Below are 17,983 nucleotides of genomic sequence, written 5' to 3'. Positions count from 1 at the left end.
ACTGCACAGACACACCCCTTCTTCCCCCTGGACGAGACAGACAGGAGGCCATCCTAGCTCAGTAATGAGGACAGCAGACTCTGGGCCTGCATCCCAGCTCTGCCACTTACTGTGGCTGTGTGGCCTGGGGCAGCTTCCTTAATCTCTCTGAACTAATACAGTTCTCCTGCTGAGGGTAACAATAACAAAGTCTCATAATTGGGACTAATAATAGTAGCTACTTCAGAGGGTTGTCATCAGGATTAAATGAGATAGAAAGCGCTTGGCCCAGTGCCCGGCACGATTAGTGCAGATACTTGGTGATTATCAGATGATGGGGGGCTTGGCACACCTCCTCCGCTCCGCCTGGAGATGTCGGTCTCCTGATTCACGCTAGGGGTGGCCCAGACCTTAGATCCCCCCGGAGCCCGTTCGAGCTCCAGGTAGCAGGGTTCCCAAAAAGCAGTGGGCACCTTCAGCCGGCCCCAGCATCCTGCCTGGCATTCCAGAAAGTCGTAAATAAGATGCTTCCTCCCAGGCCCTGCACGTGGTGAGTAAATTGCAGACAGATGTGGGCAGAAGGAGGCTGGAGCATGAAAAGGGATTTATATGCCCATAATGAGGAGAATGAGAATAAATGTGCAAACCGAGTAAGCAGCAGATGTTGGGTGACACTTGTTAGCAGCCGGCGTCCCTGCAGTGGGAAAACACGAAGCCCCCAAAGACTTCCACCCCTGGCAGTTCCCTGCTACCTGCCCCTGTCTTTGGGTTGAGGTTGGATGAGACCAGAATTTCCCAGAATTTAGGAGAATGAGGAACTTTGGGAGAGATTTAGGAACTCGAGCAAACACCAGAAACGTCAGCCCGGGGTTCCAGTGTCGAAGCAAAGACAAGAATCAAGTTTGGGGAGAGCAGGGAGTAGAAGATTCCTCTGTTCCTTTGGGGGTGAGTACGGAACATTAGGTTTAGGAGTTGGTCTTGTCATGGGTGTAAAGGGAGAAGCTCGGCAGGATTGTTCCAGAAGGAATGGTGTCTTAGCGTGTTTAGACATACAGAGGCCCTCCAGCCCTCTCCGTGGCAGTGAGGCCCTAGCCCGTGGGACCCCTCTGGGAGCCTGTCGGTTTCCTCAGCAGCCCCCCCCCCCAAGTTTCCCCGATTCCCCGAGGAATCCAGGCATTACAGAAACATGATGGTGAACATTTGCTTCCTCCCGTGATGAGCGTGTTGAGCATTTTCTCACAATAAATACTCTCTGGAAACATAATTTTTAATGACTACATAATGTTCTAGCAAATGGAGGCACCCTAATTTATTTAGCCACTTCCTGATTATTGGACATTTAAGTTGTTTCCACCCTCTTCTTTTTGGTCTTGTCGTTACATACCCGCTACACTAGAGATCTGTGCCCGTGAATCTGTATTTTTTCAAGACAACATTTCTCGGTCCTTCTGGTCCCCAGACTGCTTTTACAGTCTTACAAAATTGAGGACCCGAAGAGCTCTTGTTTATGTGGTTTAGTTCTGTAGGTATTTACTATTCTAGAAATTAAAGCCGAAAACCTATTTTAAATCCTCAATAATTTATTTTTATTTATTTATTAAGATTTTATTATTTATTCATGAGAGACCTAGAGAGAGAGGCAGAGACACAGTCAGAGGGAGAAGCAGGCTCCATGCAGGGAGCCCGATGTGGGACTTGATCCCAGGACCCCGGGGTCACGCCCTGAGCCGAAGGCAGATGCTCAACCACTGAGCCACCCAGGGATCCCAGTAATTTATTTTTAAACAACAGCAATAAACCCATTACAGCAAATACATAGTAAAAAAAAAAAAAAAAAAAAAGGCAATGTAAATAAAATTTTAATGGAAAATAACTATTTTCTGAAACAAAAATATGTGAGTGAAGAGAGCAGCATTGTTTTACATTTTTGCAAAAAGCTTTTAATGTCTGACTTTACGGAAGACTGCTGAATTCTCCTATCTGCTCCTTCAGTCAGGCTACTGTGATTTGTCTTCTGGGTTGAAAATCTGGCATCAGACAGACAATTAGTTGGAAAAGGGAGGAGTGTATTGATCGCCTTACTAGGTAACAGTGGGTGTTTTTCTTTGTTGGCACACAAAAACTCACCAAAAGGTAGCGCCTTAGCGATTTGCGGCAGTGTGGTATCTCACACCTTAGCCGGTGAGGGTTTTGTGCTCTGTTAACAATGGACAAAGCCATTGGTCTCATTTGTATGAGCGGATACTGTACCACACGTGATTTTTTTTTTTTAGCATCTGTTATCGATCACTTGAGTAATGATACATCACCTGAGTGATGCTGACCTTCCCAGTGCTGACATCCTTCCTTACCCATGATCCAGAAGTCACGTTTGTTACCGTCACCACTCATCTCAGCAGGAACATCTTTGAGTCTTGAAAAACTGTGAAATCATAGTGACACATCGCTTTCGCTCGAAAGCTCAGATTTTATCTTTGACGACAAACACGGCCAGTTGTTTTTCTTACAACAGGCTCACTTAGTTCATTTGTAGACCTCGCAGTTTGCCAGCTATCGTGGTTAATGTTAGTTGCTCGTTCCTTCAGGTACACATGGCGTTCTATGGAAAAAGTGGCTAGTTTAGCTTGCAACTCTGCCCTACAGATGTTTTTCCACAAGACAGCCTTTGGCGGCACACCAAAGAACATTAGGTGTACTTCCATTGTTTTAAAAGACATGTCCAGATTAAAATTAATAATTCTTGCTGCTTCACCAAGGACGTTCATAAGTCCAGTCGTGCCCCCCTGGTTGTTGTTGTTGTTGTTTTTCAAGAACAAATGCATGGTGTTAAGAATGTAATGACTACTAATATGGTTTGGTGCTTCTGCCGTGATTTTTGCCAAGATGTCAGCATTTTCCCCTCCATTGCTTTTGTACCAACGGTGCAAAAACGCAATGAAAAAGGGCAAATATCATCATGGTATCGTTATAAAAATAGCTTTCGGGGATCCCTGGGTGGCTCCGAGGTTTAGCACCTGCCTTTGGCCCAGGACGTGATCCTGGAGTCCTGGGATCAAGTCCCGCATCGGGCTCCCAGCATGGAGCCTGCTTCTCCCTCCTCCTGTGTCTCTGCCTCTCTCTCTCTCTCTCTCTCTCTCTCTCTCTGTCTGTCTATCATGAATAAATAAATAAATCTTTAAATAAATAAATAAATAAATAAAAATAGCTTTCCTCGTGGATCCCCTAAAATGGTATTGCTGGTGGTAGTAGTGACAGCTAGCATTTCAGAGCATCGTTTATATGCCACATACTGCAGACCTTTAGCTACTTAATCCTTTCAGCAAGCCTGGGAGGTGGGCTGTGAGTGTGCCAGGAGTACGTGCACTACCTGGTTAGAGCCAGGTTTGGACTTGAGCAGGGTGGACACAGGCACACAGGGGGTACTGCTGCAGGGGAAACAGCTTGAGCAGAGGCAAGAAGACCAGTCTGTGTATGGGGTGGGAAGGCAAGCCCTGTGCCAAGACTTTGCAGTAGGGAGGTGGTGAGAGAGGATCCTAGAGAACCTTGAGGGCACGCTCAGAAGTTCGGGGACTGGGAAGGTTTGGGGCAGGAGACCATATCGAGTGGGGTGTTGTAGCAGGTCCCGATGCCTGTCTCCCAGCCTTTGCAATCTCATCTCTATCCCTTGAGCACAAGGACATATGTGTGATAACATGCAGATGGTTCCTGGATCACCTCCCTTCTCTCCTCCAAGCCCTGGTTCAGGCTCTGCTTCCCCCAGAAACCTTCCTGGACGTTCTCTGTCTGATAGTTCAGGCCTGTGGTTGTCGGGATCACACCCTCACCCCCAAAATGCCTGCACCCTAATTCTTAGAACCTGTGAATATGTTAGGTTCTTTGGCCCAAAGGGGAATCAAGGTTATTAATCACATGTCCTTGAGATGAGGGGTTATACAGGGTTATCCAGCAGGCCCAGTGTGATCACGAGAGTCCTTCAAAGTGGAAGAGGGCGCAGAAGGTCAGAGGCAGGGAAGAAAGTGTGATAACAGAACAGAGACAGCGTGAGGACTTGACCTGCTATGCTGGCTTTGCAGATCGAGGCAGGGGCCACGAGCCAGGGACCACGGGTGCCTCTGGAGGCAGGAAACGGCCAGGAAACAGACTCTCCCCAAAAGCCTCCAGATGGAACATATCCTTAATTTTAACCTCCCAAGACCCATTTTGGACTCCGACCTCCAGAACCGAAGACAACACATTTACATTGCTTTAAGCTGCTAAATCTGTAGTAGTTTCTTAGAGCAGGAGGAAAAAGCTGGTAAGGTCCCCTCCTCCCTGTATTTCGCAGCCTTAGATGCTGACCTCTCTTAGGACTGAGCATGTAGTGAGGGACATCGCTTTCCTGTCTGGCTCGCCACCCTCGGGCTCCTACAGGGCACAGCACCCAGCACGCAGCTGGCCTCGTTAGCTCCACAAAGCAGGCCATCACTGAGTGAGGAGAAGAAATGAAGCCTGAGTTTCTTTAGCAGAAGGAATAAGGCCTATGGGGTCCTTTTGCCTGCCTCAAAACAAGTCACCCGCCCTAGACCAGGCTCTTGAAGGAACCGAGCCTTATTTCATTTGCTCCTTCAACAAACTGAAAACTTCGCCACATCAGGATCTGTGCCTTGGCTCAGAGAATTCGGGGGCAAATCAGACCCAGGCCCTGCCCCAAACCAGTGACATGCCTAGAACCCACAGCACACTCAGTGCAAGTTAATTGAATTTTATATATATATAAAAAAATATATATATATATTTTTTTTTAATGGCCAACCAGACCTGTAGATAAGCATCTGTGCCACAGATTTTCCTGCTTTGGAAAGTTCTAGGGTGCAGAGAATGCCTTAGCCCTTGGGTAGGAGTGGAGGACACCAGTGCCCTTTACATTCCCAGAAGGTGTGGCCATGCCCTGGCTGCCTTTGCAGATGTAACGAGACCTGCAGACAACGGGTGGCAGGTGGCCCAGGTGGCCGTCCAATAGAATGATGTGTCCTCAGTGCTGGGATGGCTCTGCCCGCCTGCTTCCTCTCACACACGTCCTTGTCTCCCCAGCGCTGTGTGGGTTGGGAACGTAGCTCGGCGTTTCCTGCTTCCCTTCCCACATCCACACTCCATTCTCTGTTTCGTTCCTTCCACCTAAGACTTGTTCATCTGGGCAGCTTATCGCCCTGGATTGAACGTGTATGCTCCTCTTCCCTAAGTCGTGTGCGTGAAGCTACCACATTGCTTAGGCTCCCGATCCAGCCCTGTGGCCCTTGAGGCTCCTACAGGGGCCACACCCAAAGCTAGCCCCTCCGACCCACAGCCCCAGTGTGGAAGACTCTTAGCTGCTAAGGCTTAGAATTCAGTGGGAGTCTCCAGAGAGTTTTAACTCTACAAACAGAACGTCTTCCTAAGACACTACCGACCACTTTAAAATATTATTGACAGATCCCCCCTCCCCGCCAAAGGCATCTTAGGCTTCATGTTGGATCCAGTTGACAATAATTTTATAGTCAGGTGAAGAAGTGCCCAAAATCTTGGCTGTTGTGTTGCAGATGTTGGGCTGGGCCGTTTGTCTCCAGCTGGTTAGCGGTTTCACATGGTGGCTGGATCCCTAAAAAGGGCATAAGCCCTAATGAACGAGGGCTTTTTAAAACAATAACAGTAATAATAAATATCCTCTTGTTTGAGGTATGCAGAAAGGTTGCAGAGTCCCTGTACACCTACTTGCCTTCATCGTCAGCATCTTAAATTACCCGCTAGGGTGCACAGGTGCTTGTCGAGCCTTGTCTTGACTGCGTTTGCTGAGGTCTCATTGGTCAGAGCGAGCTACGTGACCAAGCCGGGTGTCACCGGGATGGGGACCCTGCCAGGCTGTGGATGTTCTAGGGAGGCAGGTTCCTTGGCCGCCGTTTCTGTGGCTCCACCACAGAGTATTTTAAATGGAATCGTTTCCAGAATCTGTCCAGGGGCTGGAGTTCAGCATATGACAGCACCTTTGTCCGTTTTGGCTACTGTTCTTTTCGTCCATCTTTGTAGCTGAGCGACGGATGTCCTCGCCTGGGGGTTTTCATACCGAGTTGCTCGGTCTGTGAGTCGGGAAGGCAAGCCCGTCCAGAGTCTCCTCCATCACTTCCCAAAGAGCGGCCCTTCCGGACTGTCCTTCAACACTTTGGGTCTAATTCTCAGTAGATTTTACTATGTATTAATATTGTGATTATAGAAATCTTCCATTTATTCTCAGAAAAACCCAGAGACTCGGGTTTTTGGAAATAAGCAGACACACCCTCTTGGACACACTCTCGCCTGGTACTGGCTCTAGAAGCATGTTGCAGAGCCCAACTTCCCTTTCCTATTCGGGGAAAAAGTACACCCAGGGCACCTGGGGGGCTCGGTGGTTGAGCCTCTGCCTTCGGCTCAGGGCATGATCCCGGGGTCCTGGGATCGAGTCCTGCATCGGGCCCCCCGCAGGCAGCCTGCTTCTCCCTCTGCCTGTGTCTCTGCCTCTCTCTGTGTCTCTTGTGAATAAATAGACAAAATCTTTAAAAAAAGAAAAAAGAAAGAAAGAAATGCACCCATTCTACAGGTGGGATGATTGAGGTGGGTCACTGTTGAGTAGTAATGTTGCAGCTGATACTTAATTAGCGCTCAGAACGTGCCAGGCTCTCTCCTGATTGCATTGCCTTCACGAGCTCACTGTGAGATGGGTAGTGTCTGTTTGCCTCAGTTTCCCCGTCGGTGGCACAGCAGTGAGAGAGGTTAAGGAGTTTTTCTGAGGTCTCTGGGATGGTAGGTTTTAGAGTCCAGACTTCCTGGATGTCCACTGAGCCTGGTTTCCAAGCCTCTGTTCTTAGCAGATTCCAAGCAGACCCTTCTCTGATTGCTCGGGCCTTGGGAGCAGAGGAAGAGAGCGGGATGGGGAGGAGAGGAAGGAGGAGCGGGTGTGGACGTGGGAGCGCAGCTCAGAGACCCCTTGAGGTACAGGGGTCCCTCCCTTTGAGAAAGTTCATGTCACGCCACTTTGCCTTTATGCTTTCTTTTCATATTTATGCCTTTATGCTTTCTTTACCCACATTAGTACTTGGTTTTGCTAACTGAAAAAAATCTGAAGGGATTTATTTTTACTTCTACCAAAAAAAAAAAAAAAAGTAAAAATAGGATTCAGCATTATTTGTTTGGCAGCACCCTGTTGTAGGGGCAGCACGTGTGGCCCCGCCAAGTCCCCCCACCCCGGAACCACGCTCCGCATCCGAGCTCCAGCCGTCAGAGCGTCAACGCACATCTGGGAGCATCTATGCTCGTCTCCGATTGTGGGGTGCGTGTCCTAGCAAGATGGGTCCTGAGGTACCAGGAGAGCCTAGGAGGGGTTCTCCTGGGGGTCCGGGAGGGCTCACAACTCTCCCCGTGTAAGTCCATGACAGTCGCTTCTGGGCCCTGCAGCACCGAGGCCCAGGAAGGCTGCCCCGAGGCTGTGCCGCGGCTGCAGACCTTGGGCCTCTGCTCTAGGTGAACCCCCACTCCCTCCCCGGAAGGGCTGGTGATTGGTGGGCTCAAAGGAGAACAAACGTGGTGTGGGAAGAGCCACGTTCCCAAGCGCCTTTCCCAGCCGTCGCCCCAGACCTCACTAAATCCTCTTGGAGCCGTGGCCGCCGCCCGTGAAGTGCTGAGCCCACGTCCCCCGGACACGGTCAGGACACGGCCCGGGGCCTCGAGCAGGAAAAGGAAAGCCCGGCTGGCCTGTCCTGGGAGGAGGGCTTTGGTGTGAGCGGGCGGGGAGACGCCCCGGGCACCGGCCCAAGAGGGCCATGGACACGGGTCAAGTTAGACGGGGGTCTCTCTCTCTCTCTTTTTTTTTTTAAGATTTTATTTATTTATTCATGAGATACACACAGAGAGAGGCAGAGACATAGGCAGAGGGAGAAGCAGGCTCCCTGTGGGGACCCCCCCATGCAGGACTCGAACCCAGGACCCCGGGATCACACCCTGAGCTGGAGGCAGATGCTCAACCACTGAGCCACCCAGACGCCCCTCTGATGGGTCTTGACCATGATTTTCCTCAGCCCTGGTTTGGGGACGCTGTGCTGGCCTCAGAGACCCGGGGCAGGGGCAGGGGTGCGGGGAGGGTGCCCTCCCTGAAGGAGCTGCCCCTGTTGATATCTGATCGGGAAAGGAGAAGACAGTCCTTCCCCACCTCGAGTGAAACACAGGGGACGAGTGGGGAGCAGGGATCACCAGCCTTCCCAAGGGCCACCTGGGGTCATTTGCCCTGTGCTGAGCCCTCCACACACCTTATTTTTGTGTTATCTTCAGAACGACCCCATGACACAGGTGCAGTCCGCCCGGCTACGGTTGGGGAAACTGAGGCTCCAGGAGGATGGTGTGGCCTCCACATCTCAGGGTTTGACCTTGAAAGCCCATGCGTGACGCAGATCCGTGACTGCCCACCGCTGGTAGCTCCTGATCACTAGGTATCGCTTCGCTGTTCGCAAAATCTCACCCAGAAGCCCGCTTGCTTATTCACTTAGCAAACCCTTGTGGTCCGTTTGCCAGGCCAGGCTCAGGCCCTCGGGGTGGATCTGGGAGCAAAAAAAAGACAAAAGATGCATTTCTCGTGGAGCCTGCATCCTAGAAAGGTCCTGCCGTGCAACACCCTGGCCCCAACTCTTTGTAGCATAAAACAACCACCGTTTTCCCTACATGTCGTGATTTTGTGTGGGGACGTGGCCGGGCCCAACGGGACGGGTCTGAGCTCCGGCCCAGCCGGCCCTCCTCAGCGTTTGCTCGCCTAGGAAATAAGTGTCGCTGCCAAGATGCGCTGCACGCGGTGGTCGCCGCGGTACCTGTGTCGCCTCCAAGCCCGAAGCGGCCTGCACGACCACCCACAGGTGCGGGGAGACACGTCCTCCCGGGGGGTTCTGATTGGCCCGACAGCAGCAGAACTGTGGATACGTGTGGCAGCTTGGTGATCTCCAGATAACCCCGCTGAGCGCCACGGCCGGGGAGAAGAAACAGGGTGTCCCGTACGATTTTCCCTCCGCATGACCCTAGCAAATGGACGTGAATCCGTAAGGTGCGAGGGCTGAGCGGGCTGATGGCTTCTCGGGGGGATGCCCGGTCGGATGGTGACAGCCGGTGCCAGGCTAGATCCGGACGGCCGATTCCATGTCCCTTATAATCAGTAAAGCTCTATTGAGAGGAGCGTAAGGTGAATCAGGAGTCCCAGGGGTGGGGCGTTTGGGGGCGGGGAGCGGGCCACAGAGGGGACCCAGCCCCGGGGGGCAGCGTCCGGCCAGTCTGGGCAGGGCCCTGTACTGTCACAGCCCCGCACACGGGGCTCCTGGGCTCACCTTCCAGGGACAGGCGGAGACCCGAGAGGTCCCAGGCTACACGCCTGCGGCCCCGGCTCCCGGCCCAGCTCTTTAAATAGCTCCAAGCAGGGGAGTCTGGGGGGCTCAGCGGTGGAGCATCTGCCTTTGGCTCAGGGCGTGACCCCAGGGTCCCGGGATCGAGTCCCGCGTCGGGCTCCCTGCATGGAGCCTGCTTCTCTCTCTGCCTGTGTCTCTGCCTCTGTGTGTGTGTGTCTCTCATGAATAAATGAATAAAATCTTTTAAGAAATAAAAAAATCAATAGCTCCAAGCACAGGGACTGGCCAGCGCGGGGCCACAAGCTACTGCTACTCACCAGGCAAGCTCTCGTGCCCGAGCCTGGCCAATGGCACAGAACGGGGAGAGGCATTTTTTTGGCCCTGAGCTAAAAACTCAGAACAATGTGGAAACTTAGAAAGAAGCATTGCACGACCGCTCAGGGTGCTGTTGGAGAGAAGAGGTGGAGGTGAAACACCCAGTGGCTCCTGGCGCGTATGTAAATAATACAACGTTTATGTGTTTACTGCACATTTTTATGGGCCCGGGACGCGCGGGCTGTAAATCCCGTGAGTCCTCTCGGGTGACCCCCCACACACATCTTTCAGACCAGGACTGAGAGAAGGCGCAGCAGCCTCCGGAAAGGTGGAATTTAGACCCGGGAAGGCGTGCCGGGCTCTAGGACCCGCGTGATTGAGCCAGTAGGCGGCACAGCCCCGTGGGGGGCCCGCCGCTGTTTGTTTAAGCGGTTAACAGTTTGTTTTTATGATAAATCGTTGGTGACGTGGATCCTGGGAACAGGCTGGGCCTGTGAATCAGAGGCAGTGGGGCGCATCGGAGCGGGCGGTCCGGAGGCCACGGCCCCGGCCTGCCCGTTGCCCTTGACCTCTGCAGCCTCTCCTGGAAAATGGGAGGGTTGGGCTGAGTGTTCTTAGGAACCCCGTTGCCACGCACTGCGAGCAGCAGCCTCAGAGTGCAGGGGGCCGGGGGCGGGGGCGGGGGGTGGGGATAACCGCCAAGGAAGTCGGACAGGAGCCCGGACAAGCCCAAGGCTCCGACGGGAGCGTGGAAGGAGGGCACGTCGCTGGTCACACGCGCTGGGCCGCTGCATGCCACGGGGCCTGCCCCTCACCCCCCCCCAGTACCCCAGGCTCAGGGTTTACACGCCCACTGACTCCGGTGGCCCCTGAACTCCAGAGAAGTGGCTCATCTACGAGCTTTGGATCATGAAGATCTAGAAGAATCGTGATTCAGGGTGATTCAGGCCCAAGGGAAGGAAGGAGTCTTGAGCAGGAACCCACGGCTTCAGGATGGTCGATGCCCCCACCGCTGCCGAGCACCAGGAGGAGGCCGTGCCGAGCTTCCTTGTCAGGTTTGCTCCTTGGCTGCCCTGGAGACGGGGCCCAGCCAGGGGCAGCCGGAGCGCCGGCCTTCCTGCTGCGATCAACCCACCCCTCTCCCGGCCCGTGTGCCGCAGCGGGCTCACCACCCCGCAAGGGCTCAGAAAGTGGGCCCTGAGGTGGAGGCATGAGATTGAAAACATCTTGGAGGCTTTGAGCCCGTCACTTCCTGGGGGAGTGGCTGTTGACTGCACATTTTAGGGCCAGGAGCGTCTGGAGAGCAGGGTCCGAGGCGTCTTGTCTCTGTATGTCTGCGACCTCCGTCCTGCTGCTAAGCAGTATGCAGGGCTGCGGCCAGGAGGGACCGAGCAGGGATGAGGTGCTTGCGGGGCCCCCCGGGCTGGCACTGAGCAGCTGCTCAGGACCGGGGAAGAGCAGGGTGAGGGCCCACGGCCCCCAGGCACGGCCCCCAGGCTGTCACAAGTTCCAGAAGGTCCTGCCCCATGGGGCAGCGGCCCCAGGGCTGGCTTCTCCGGTTCTGTGACCTGTGGGTGCCATCCCGAGCGCTGAGCGCCGACCTTTGTCTCCGGCCACAAAGACCGGTGGAATGCGTTGTGCTCCCCTGCTTCTGAGTCATTCAAGGAATCTGTGCTGGGCACTGGGGTCAGTGGAGAGGAAGCGCACACCCCTTTCTTCCTTGTAGTTTAGGTGGCTGCAGATTGGGGAAGATGCACTTCCTTCTTGGGCAGACCGGCCTGGGGTGGCGCTGGGTGCCACCCCAGGGAGGACGGGGGGCTGTGGGCGGTCCCACCAAAGCCGGGCTGCTTCTGGCTGGAGGAGCGAGCGTGGCTTCGGAGGACAGACTGACCAAGCCCCGTCGAGGGCCCGGCCCCACACCGCCCTGCCCGTGCCCAACCTCTCACCTGCTCACTGGGGCTGGGCTGAGCGCCGGCAGGTGCATGTTGGTGTCTTGAAGGTGGGATTTCTGCTCCAGGCAAAGTCTGTGTCCCCGAGGGCTCCCGTCTTTGTCCCATCCCCAGCCGTGGCTCTTGCAGTCCTTGGGCACTGCACGCAGAGTCGGAACGGTTCTTCTGGATCTTCACAGCTCAGAGCTCGTGGGCGAACCAACGGCGTCTCCGGGCTCGGGGCCTGCGAAGGTTGATGGCTGTTGTTTGGGAACAGGACTCTCTGGAGGCTCATCAGAGCCCCTGGGTCCTGGGGAGGAGCAGAGGGAGGAGCGGGTTGGCCGTGTTTTGCTGGATGTCAGGATTATCAAGGCACCTGGTGACTTGCTGGATTATGAGTGTGGGGTCAGTTACAGGTGTGCGATCCCTGGATGGGCGTGTGTGTCCACTCCTCAGATGACAGGTTCCCCCTTTATGGGATCTTCCATACCCACCAGTGAAGCCCCTAGAGAGTCGTCTGCTTGTTGGGTCTCCTTTCCACAAAGAGGGCTTCTTCTTCTCACTCTTCTGGAAGCTCAAACACCTGCCCCCCACCAGGCTGCCAGCAGATTTAAGGGGCAGTTTCACGTTGGTGCTGGTGGCCACGGGGCACCCTGGAGTGTAGGCTGCAGGCGCTGCTTGCCGCATTACTCCCCTGCGGGTGTGGAGGGGTGAGGCGGCCTTTCCAGGCTGCTCCCCGCGGGGGACACGATGCCAAGACACGGTGGCCTCTGTTGGTGAATAATTTGGGATTGGGATTTACAGGGCGAGGGCAGTGGCCCGCGGTAAGGGGGCTTCCTCCCTGCCATGTTCACACTCTGGGGGGGCTCCAGGAGCAGGGCCAGCGGAGACGTCCCTGTTCATACCGACCAATCAGAAGGGAAGGGAAGGTGCTTCTCTGAGTTTCTGAGTTTAGCCCAAGTTCTCAGGAAAGAAATGAAAACCAGAAGGGAGGGGATGGATGCCTGGGTGGCTCAGAGGTTAGGTGCCTGCCTTCGGCCCAGAGCGTGATCCTGGGATCGAGTCCCGCGTCGGGCTCCCTGCATGGGGCCTGCTTCTCCCTCTGCCCGTGTCTCTGCCTCTCTCTGTGTGTCTCTCATGAATAAATAAATAAAATCTTTAAAAAAAAAAAGAACTAAAAGAAAACTGGAAGGGAGTGTCCTCTGCTGAACACCTGCAGAGTGCCGTCCACACGGGGAAAGCCACCGGTAGCTCGTGGCATCCTCCCCACCATCCTACAGGATACCTCAAAGTCTCCCTTTTATGTGTGAAGAACAGAAGCTCCCGAGGTCGCGTGGGCGGCAGAGACAGGACCGGGCTCCCCTCGAACCTTGGGCAGGTTGCTCGCCCGCCCCATCTCCATGGGCAGTGCAGGGATTATAGCAGCACCTGCCCCACAGTCCTGAGGGTTAAATGAGAAAATTCATAGAAAGAGGTTAGAACAGCAAGATCCATTTATGAAATACCAGCTGCTCTTCCTTTGTCGTTATTCTTTTACTGAGCTCAGTGCGACTGTACCATTGATGCTCCAACCTGGGAGGGCTTCACAAGAGAGGGAGGGCCTACGAAAGCTGTACTGGGACCAGAGGAGTAAACTGGGACTGTCCCAGACAGACAGGACCCGTAGCCCTTGAGCAACACACGGGGTCCGAGTAGGTGGACAGGTGCCAGGCAGGCACTCCGGGTCAGGGGGTGACCTAGGCCAAGGTGTGGAGGTTGGATGCTCGTGGTACCCACAGGTGACTGTGAGGGGGCCAGCCGTGGGGCCCACCTGCCCTGCTGGACAGGAAGAGGAACGTCTCCACTGCACCCTTGATAAGGAGGGTTCCAGGCTACTGCTGTTATGCACCCACAGGGCCCCTGTGCGTCCCAGTGGAGCCAAGTCCTCTGGGGAGTCGGGTTCCCAGAAGGGTCAGAGCAGCCTCCCCTCTGGAATAGTGGAGTCTGAGAGATGCTCCAGAAGACCTTTCCCCAGAGAGAGGGAGGAAGGTGGCCGAGACCTGCAGACCAGGCTCTGGGGGCCAAGACGTGCCCCAGCTAAGCTGGAAGCTGGGCCCAGACCCATGTCCTGACTCCCGGCCTCGCCGAACACTTAGTGGGATCCTTGCTTTTTACTGTCTCTGTTCATAAAATAGATTTCTAAAAACTTTAATGGAATCTTGACCAGTAGAGGAGGATCTTAGCTCAAAAAATGTATACTGATCACCAATCTGTAAATGTGGGTTTTCTTAGGCATTAATGGGGCTCCCACTACCCTATGTGGAGTCTTGGTGCAAATTAGAAACAACCATACAGACAGATGAAGAAAACATACCCCTTACCATCGAACACAGTCCCGTGCCCCTACTGATGTCCTGAAGTGTCTCTGGGCCCTTAAAATGCAGTCCTTGGGTGCAGGTGAGCAGGCTTGGACCTAGGAGAGTTGGACAAGGGCTCCTCCCATCCCCTCTGAGTCGAGGCGACTGTTGTTAGCACCCCGAGACCTCGGGAGTGCCTGGCATGGGGGCCAGCAGGAGCTGGTGACCCTGTAATGGCCAGGAGGACTGGAGCACAATGCTGGATCTCTCCACCACCTGGATTTTCTTTTTTTTAAAGATCTTATTTGTTTATTTTAGAGAGAGAAGAGCATGCAAGTTGGGGAGAGGGAGAGGCAGAGAGTCTCAGATTCTACGCTGAGCATGGTGTGCGGGGCTCAGCCTCACGACCCTGAGACCATGACCTGAGCTGAAACCAAGAGTCGGACACTTCACCAGCTGAGCCACCCAGACGCCCCTCACCACCTGAATTTCTAAAGACACCTGCCTGTGGCCCATGAGCCTCGTACAGGACGTGCAGGTGCTGACTCAGAAGAAGAAGTTCCAGTTAATAGCGACAGCTCACCCAGGCTCCCTCCAGCCAGCACCCTTGGCCACTTGCTCGGAGCACTGTTTAGAGAGCTCCTCCCACGGGAGGAGCCTGGCAGCTTGTCCTTGATCATGAGAATGAAAGGCCAGAATATTGCTGTTGCCTGTCGGAGACACAGCAGGGAGCTTTTTTACCCCAGAAATGAGAAGGGCCTGCTCCTGAGGTTTGTCTAGACACCAGTGCACTCCTTCCCCTTACACCGGTGCTGGCATTTCATTTCGAGCACCACTTGTCCGCGTTGTTGGTGCCCAGGTGGGTGGGCACAGCGAGGTTATGTACCACCCTCCTGCCCCTGCTGGATGCCCAGCCTGGCACATCCGGGACGAGCCCCGGACTTGGCCCGGGGGCCAGAGCCTTCATCCCAGGGCTGCAAGTAGAAGCAGTAAATTAAGAAGATGCAAATTTAACCCCCCCCCCCCGGAGATGTCATTGTTCACCTCTCAGATTGGTGGAAATGCAAAGGTCACACCAACATGCCTGCGGGAAATAGCACTCTCACACACGATGGGCAGAGAGGCCAGACGGTATGACCCCAGGGGGGGAAATTGAGGTACATCGAGCAAAATCCCGTATGCATTGCCCACTGACCCACTTCGAGGATAAAACATGGCGAGTATGAAACAAGTTTCTCTATGCTCCTCATAGACTACATCCGAGGCTTAAAGAACGAAGAACGGGAAGCCAGTCTTGAAGTTTAAACAGATTTGTGGATAGTGTTCTTTGTTACCAGGACTTACTTTGTTACCCTGGAATAGAGCAAATCGGTAAACATACATTGTCAGGTACCAGGACTGTCTCTGTGGGAAACGGGAATTTGAAATGGGAGCAGGTGTTGGATGGGAGCTGGAGGCATCGATGTGCTCTTGATTTTATTTATACGTATATAGTGTGCATCGATTTTATTCATGAGTACGTAGAGCTAAGATTGACAAGTCGCAACCACAGAGAGGACGGGGAAGCAGTGACCCGGGTAGCAGCGCACACGCCTGGGGCCCGCAGCCCTGTTTCTCAGCGCTGCTCCCCCCGTGGGAAGGAGCGAGGGGCTCCTTAGGCCTACCTGGAGGATCCCAGGTGTCGGGCAGTGCAAAGTAAGAAGGTGTGACGAGAACATTGTAGAAAGCAAGGGACGGATGAGTCAGGGACCGGGCCCTGGTTGGAAGAGAGGGCTGCCGCCCACGGATGAGACCGTGGAACGTCCAAAACAATGAAAAAATGAGACTCTTCACGGGGGACGGAGGGGAGAAGGGAAAGCTAGTTAGTAAATGTGTAATCAGCTAGAAAAGCACCGCGCGGGCAAACGGCCCTACTGTGGGCCTCCTGATAGGACCCAGCCAGAGGACACAACGTCGCCCGTGGGTTGGTTGGATTGGAAGCAGGGCAGCTTCGGCATCACCAAAGACCCACAGAAGGCAAAGGGAACCCCCGAGGTTGAAGGAGAACCAGGAGTCGGGGTGGCTCGGTGGCATGTGTGACTCTGCTTGGGATCGTGGCCCGGGGGGTGGGAAAGCCCCAGAAGCCAGGGAGGCGGTTCCATGGGTGGTGGCGCACAGCGAGGCTCCGCAGCCCTGCCTCAGCCCCAGACGCCTCCCCCAGCGGCGCCCTGCGCTGGCCCCGGGCCGGGAGCAGATGTTAAGCCTCGTTTGCAGATAGGAAACGCGTGTACAGTGATATTGCTTCCCTTGATGAATATTTTAATATTAAAGCAGCAAATCCCAGAAAGTGCTGACCTGCCGCTCTTCTTGGTTGGCGCGTTCGAGGCAGTTGTACCGGCCTGCTGGGGGCCAGCCTGAGCGCGGGCCGCGGGAGGAGGCGGGGCGCCTGGAGCGCGGTGTGGGTGCGCCCGCCCCTCCTCGAGTGGGATTCGCAGGACCTCGGGGATACGGTCGCCATCCGACTCTGAAGCCCCCCGAGGACAGTGGCTCAACTCCAGATCTCCCAGTCTAAGCTGTGTGTGGGGGCCGTGGGACTGTGTTGGGATCCTGGCCGGCCGCCTCCCCGGGGGCTGCATCTACCCAAGGCTGAGTGATGAGCAGGTCCTCAAGAAGCCGCGGCTGGTGCTGCCTTTTCCGTGTTCGATTTAATCAAATGCACAACACCGAGCACTGTGCCAGGTATCGGAAGCGCAGAGAGTCACTCATTCCAGAAATATCGATGGACCCCTGGCCACATGCCAGGCCCAGGGCTAGGTGCTGAGCATATCGTGGAGAGCAGAACAGCTCAGCAGTTTAGAGGGGAGTCAAGTAATAAATTAGTGAACAGACGAGGAAAAGATAAGATAGAAGCACGTGCCATAAGGGACTAAGAGGGGGCGGCTTGGAAGGTGGCGGGGAAGGCGGGGGGTGTGGGGTGTGGCTCACAGTAGTGGCCCGAGAAGGCCTCTCTGAGGCAGGGGCCTCCAACTCAAAGCTGATGGGGAGGCGTCAGGAGGGCAGCCCGCCAGGTGAGGGACGGAGAGGCCGGTGTGGCTGGAGGGCGAGGGACAGAGAGGGACAGAGAGGGACAGAGCGATGATGACAGGCAGTTTCAGGCGGGGCTTCGCCATCCCAGTGAGGCGTCAGATTTTTTTATTTGGGCTGGTTTTAAGCAGGGAAGCAGCTCAACCTGATTTGCATTCGAAGCAGCCCCCCTGGCTGTCCTGTGCAGAAGGGACCCTGGTAGGGGTGGTCGTGGGAGGCTCTCGGGAGGCTACTGCCGTCCTCCGTCCTCCAGCACGACAGGTTTGGAGAATCCACCTGACTCGCTGGCAGATCAGATGCGGGAGAGAGAAGACGACATCTCGCAGGGGTGTGGCTGGGCCCCTGGTGTGGGGCAGTTCCTCCTCCACCCTGCGGGCATGGGGAGCCCTGGCAGGCTTTCAGGCAGGGCGCTCTGGGGTCCCGCTGGGGTTTAGGAAGCCAGCCCGGAGGTACAGAGTAGACGCAGAGTCCAGCCGGGAGCCAGAGGCCTGGCCAGGGAGGAGGAGGGGAGGGAGGGCAGGTGGGTCTCCCTGCAGAGGATGCAGTAGGTAGGGGCGGGGCCTGTTTCCTCCTCACGTGGCCTCCAGCCCCTCGCCAGGGGTCCTGCACCGTCACCTCCTCCTCCTGGCTTCCTGCATCCTCCTTGAGGGGAGGGAGAATGTTCCTCTCCCCTGTGGGGACGACGTTCCCAGGCAAAGCAGCGTTCCCACGGCTTGGCATCTGGGTTTCCACCCCCCACCCGGCCCGCCCTCTCCTCCCAGCCTGCCGGAGCAGAGGAGCAGAGCCGGGACTCGGGGAGGAGTGAGGGCCCTGCCCGGCCCTGCTGGAGGGGGTTGTAATTAGAAACAGGGCGGCTGCTTAGACTAATGATACTCCACTCTCAGAATTGCTGTCCTAGGCTCTGGCTTTCCTGAAGCCAGAAAATCCAATAACCCCGGGTTACGTTCAGTCCGGATATAGTGCTGATTGGATTTGTGAAATCCATCCAGCGAGCTGT

General features: G+C 55.1%; 1 protein-coding gene across 11 annotated transcripts in view; it reads left to right on the top strand.

Moving 5' to 3' along the window:
* KAZN (kazrin, periplakin interacting protein) overlaps positions 1-17,983 on the top strand; it is a 1,012,902-nt gene that overhangs the window by 900,140 nt on the left and 94,779 nt on the right. The gene's annotated exons all lie outside the window — the stretch shown is intronic.

Source organism: Canis lupus, chromosome 2 (assembly GCF_011100685.1).
Source record: "Canis lupus familiaris isolate Mischka breed German Shepherd chromosome 2, alternate assembly UU_Cfam_GSD_1.0, whole genome shotgun sequence".
Lineage (NCBI taxonomy): Eukaryota > Metazoa > Chordata > Mammalia > Carnivora > Canidae > Canis > Canis lupus.
This window is presented reverse-complemented; position numbering and strand designations above follow the sequence as displayed.